The sequence below is a fragment of the Protobothrops mucrosquamatus genome, unplaced genomic scaffold, assembly GCF_001527695.2.
Source record: "Protobothrops mucrosquamatus isolate PMUCROS unplaced genomic scaffold, P.Mucros_1.0 scaffold3200, whole genome shotgun sequence".
NCBI lineage: Eukaryota > Metazoa > Chordata > Lepidosauria > Squamata > Viperidae > Protobothrops > Protobothrops mucrosquamatus.
Window position 1 is genome coordinate 10,690 of NW_015389198.1, and position 5,260 is coordinate 15,949.

A 5,260-nucleotide genomic window follows, 5' to 3' on the forward strand; every position below is an offset into this window, starting at 1 on the left:
TGCATGTATGAATATAATGCATATCCACGCATAGTGTATGTGTATATTTATACACTTTATACATATACACATACACTATGCATGTGTATACACTTTATGCTTCTGACTCCTATCCAGTCTCCTATCAACCGCCATTACAAAATGTTTTTTAGCAAGCTAGGTATCCTCCACCCAAGACTTGCATCTTTCATTTTTGTTTCCTAAGTGAAGGACATCGCACTGTAAAGGGAGAAGGCTGTGGTAGTTTCTGATGGGAAAAAAATGAGACCACCAGCCCCTTGTCTAAATAACGATGCGTCAGTCCTGCCACTTTACCCATTTCATGAATTTAGCTGCAGTTCACAAATCTTAACAAAATTTGGTACTCAAAATAGGGGCTCCCAGACACCTCCTGATTTTTGTAACAAATCTAAAATTAAACAAGAGTGTATCTGTGCTCAGCATAAGTTCTCTGCTGTAGGTAGGAAACAGGGGAAGAAGAAGGGCTAAGTTATCTAAGGGCATTTCATCAGGATCTGCCAGCTCTTGTGATGGGATTCTGGAGTTTCCTTTACATCTCCTGAAGCCAATTCTATGGTCTGGTCCCTGCAGGCCCACCAACTTCTACAATGAAAAAAGCAGTGGATTAAAGTTCAGGTTGTGTGATTCCTCTCCCACAACTCTCCAGCCTGCCAAAGAGCCCAGCCTTTCCCTCCCTGCAGCTTCTCACCTTTTATGGCCATGTCCAGAGGCTCCTGCAGGCCGTTGTGCTCCACGTGGCACCGATAGCGGCCCCTTTCTTGGGGATCGATCGCGATGCTGAGCCAGGCGTGGAAGGTCCCATCCGCGTTGGGGGCCACGGAGCCACGGAAGGTGTCCTGCAGCCAGACCTCCCCGTCCCTCATCCAGACGGCATCGATCTCCCTGGGGTAGAAGCCATCCAGTCGGCAGACGTGCATCTCCATCCCATCCTCCACCTCCGTCTTCTTGCTCACGGTCACCTCTGGGGGCTCTGCAGAAATGGCATCCCCGGAATTAACTCTCAGCCCCTCCAGAGCCTGGAAGGTGGGTGGGAAACATGGAGGGGCAGGATAATCTCCCACTACTTCCCACTCCACACCTGCAGCATCTCCAAGAGTTTTAGGAAATGCTCCAGATCTGGAAAATGCTCAACCACAAGGACTCCTGATTTTGAGTCCTTCCCAGGGACTCAGCCTGAAAACCTCGTACCCATCATGATCAACCTGGCTAAGGAGAGCAAGCACAGCAGCAGCAGCAGCCTTGAGGAGGAAGTAAGTGCAGCTGTCCAGGGCTCCCAGCAGCCTGCACCACCATCCAGCCCCTCCCCTGCATGGCCTGAGAGGAACAGTGAGGCTCCTCCAGTGGACCATGCCTTGGCGCTTGCCCTGGTCCCACCCCCTTCTGCCAGAGACCCTCAGATCTGTCCCACTCCTGCCCAGGCTCCCACAGGCGCCCTTGACGCGAATGATGTAGAATTGGCCACGCCCACCCAGTAGGCCACACCCACTCCATCCACGCCCACCCAGTAGGCCGCACCCACTCCATCCACGCCCACCCAGTAGGCCGCACCCACCCGGCCCCCTGAGGGCAATTGCAATGCTGATGCGGCCCTCAATGAAATTGAGTTTGACACCTTATACCATCGTGGTCAGTGATGGAACACCCACAACTCAAGGAGGCAAGCTATTCCATCGGTTAAATGTTCTCACTATTAGAAAATGTCTGCTTACTTCTAGCTTGGATCTCTCTTTAACAAGCTTCCATCCACCCATTGCTTCTTCTTCTGCCCTCTGGAGCTTAGGAGAAGAAGTCAATCCCCTCTTCTCTGTGACAGCCCCTCAAATAATGACAGTTATCCTGTCCCCCTTATTCCTTCTCTGCCATAGGCTGGGCATGCTTCGCTCCCTCAACCCTTCATCATAGGCCCTTTATCTCCTTTGTTGCTCTTCTCTGCACACTTTCTAGGCTGGGCTCTCTCTCTTTTTTCATCCTGGTGACCAGAGTTGTACACAGTATTCCCAGTGTGGCCTCACAAGTGCAGGATTAAAGCGGTGCCCTCATTTCTCCTCATCTTGACGTCGTCCCTCTGTTGATTCAGCCCAGGAGTACATTGGCCTTTTTGGCCCCTCCACCTGGTCCCTGGCTGGGAGGGGCTGTGTGGGGTCTCCCCTCCCCCTCACCTGCACCCCTCCCCCAGAGAACCCTCCTGCTTTTCCCAGCCCCGCAGCCCTGCCCCTCCCCCAAGAGGCAGAGTCCCTGGAAGGGGATTTCCCGATGGAACTTTAGATGCCCTTTCTACGGCCTGGACCTCTGCCTAGCAACAATGACGACATGAGAATGCTTTTTCTTTTCCTACTGGTTGGGATTGGCCAATCACCAGTTTGTTCTGGATTGTTGCGTGGTTGATCTCCTCTTTCTTCGCTTTGTGACTTCAGGAGAAGAGCGGGCGCAGGTTGGGGATAGCGGCCAGAATGGCTCTGTGGTCTGCGCCCCTCTTGCTCCTGGTGCTGGTGGCGGTCGCCCTCCGGGAGAGCTACTTTGGTGAGTCCCTTTGGGGCCTTTGGGGGTTTCGGCCCCTTTTTCTTCCAGGGAATCTTTCTCCTCCCCCAAAAGTTTATTCCCAGAAAGAGAACCCTGATTCGGTCCTCTTTCTAGTCCGCTCCCCCTCCCCCCTCTGACCTCTTTGAAATCAGACCCCAGAGCGTGAATGGGACTCTGCTGCTTCCTCTCCCCTTCCCCCCTGGAGATCTCTTCTAGGATCAGGACAAGGGTAGCCCCTCCAGAGGTTAATGAAGTCTATTTGGCCTCCCCCACATGGAGTTCTTTCCCTCCCTGAAAGTGGAGGTTGTCGGAAAGCGGCATTTGCACAGGACTAGGTCAATTCACAGCCTCCTGGCTGCCTTCGCACAACCTCTTGGGTCGCCTTTCCTGCCTTTGGAGGGGCTCCGTGGCTCTTTGTGGCTTCTGGTGCTGGGAAGACCCGGCTTGTTTCTTGACTCGGTTCTCTGTGTTGGCAGACAAGGAGGGTGGTGCAATTCAGCCATTAGATTAAGGAGAAGAAACTGGAGAGAGAGGCTCCTTGAACCTTGAATAATCTCGATGCCCTCCAAGGTCCCTTCCAACTTATTATTATTATTATTATTATTATTATTATTATTATTATTATTATTATTATTATTATTATTATTATTATTATTATTATTATTATTATTATTATTATTATTACTATCATCATCATCTTCCTAAAAATCCACCTTTTTGATTTTCACTTTCTCCTTGATCCCAGTTCCCCCCCTCATCCTAAACCCCAATATCCTCAAACCTATTTTCAAGGACAGGCAGGGATTTTTCCACCCCAAATACTCCTTTTTCCATTTCAAGAGCTCTCAGCATAGGACAGTTTGCAGAATCCAAAATATTTACAATTTACTATTATACCTCAGTAATCAGATAGGTGTCTTGGGGTTTTCCTAGTTGTTCCTCAGAGAAAATATCAGTGCAGCAGCTTTTTAAAAGGCATTTTAAAACTGTCAGATATTAATGAATACTTGGAAGCAGAAGAAGAAAAGCCCCTCTGGATGGAGAGTGTGCTGGATCAATGTAACCCTGACCAGAGCATATAGATCTGTATGTTAGAATGTTTGGCATTTATAGGGTTAAGCGCTGTCTCCTTAAGAATGGCTTATGGGTAATGTACTTTAGCTATTCATTGAATCCCATGTTAACAAGTCAGTAGGAGGAGTTACTAAGTTCATCACAGGATATCCTGGCTACGTGCCACCTCGTGCCTATTGTGTTTGTGAGGAACCAACCATGCTGCACGCATGGGACACCAAGGCTAAATTGATTATGGAGCAATTACTGATTTTACCTACAAAGATGAACAAATATGTAACATCCAGCTGAAACTACTGAAACATGAGTTCTGCCAGTATTCCTGAATAAATATTTGTTTTATATCATCTTTGCTGAGTTATCTGTCTGGCCTTGAATTACAAAGCATCTTGATTCAGGTTCCAGAACAGAGAGCCTAAAATGAAGGGCTTGCTTGGACACAGACAGGCCCAAACTGACCAGCCCTTCCTGACCTGAGGAGGATTCGTGATTGTGAGGACGCCCAACCTGCGTTACATTCACACGTTTCTCCTCTCAGGCAGACTTCAGACTCCCTCACTGCTCAGCCCCACGAGGGGAAGAAGCGGGGTCTGGATCACAAAGGGTTCGATCTATTTTATTTTTCTTGAGGCTGAGGATTCCTTCAAAAATGGCCTGGAGACTCTGAGGACTCGCTACAATCAGAGCGAAGGTGAGTGATGGGTCGGGTGGCTCCTCCTGCCCCATGTTCCCCTCCCCAGTAACCAGCAGGGGGAGAAAAGGGGGTGCCTTCAAATGAAAAGGCTTGTTCCCCACATTTAAAAAGGTTTTTAATACGTTTGTTCTTTTTTTAAAATCAATATAGGCTTGACATTGTCTCCATAGCTGACGTTTTCTGCCAATTGCAGTTAATAAAAACATTTTTTTTCAAGTTATCCCTCTATCTCTCTGTATATTGATAGGATGTGGATATGGATATAAACTGAGTTAAAAGAGACCGAAATCTCCCCTCCCCCCCGAAAGTCAGAGGGTCCTGGCCTTGGTGGATCCCCTGCTGTGGGGGAGAGAGGGGATCCCAGGTCTCTCCCCTCCCGGAAAAGAAGCAGGTGGATCCTAAGGAGATCCTGGGGGAAGCAGATCCTTGCTTTTCTAATCTGTTTCCACCCCAGAGAAATGAGGGATCAACTGCAGATCCATCTGGGCTGACTAGATCCCTCTCTTTCACCTCTTTTTGGAGAGATGAGTGGGGCCCAAAATGGCAGGAACTTTTTCTCATTCTCCATTGGAAGGAGAGGCCAGGGGGGAGGGGCTCTTGGAGGGGGGCACAGGATCACTTCCAGGATCCTCCCAATCTTGAGGGGAAAAAGAACAGAAAAGAAAGGAACCCCCATTTGGGGCCCTTCCTGAGTCGCTCAGAGCGCTGATGGCTTCCCATCCTTGGTCCCTCAGGCTGAACTCCTGCGCTGCCCTCTTGGTGGGGCTGCCCTGGAGGGGGGAGGCCTTCTTCAGCAGCCCCCCCTCTTCTGCCATCTTCTGCCATCTGAAGATTCACCTTCAAGGAATCTTATTTAAGGGAGGGGCTATTTCTTTGGGCTGAGGTACATCTTCTGCACACACATCTGCCATTTTCTCTTCTTTCATCACAGGGTGTGCAGCCCCCCCTCTT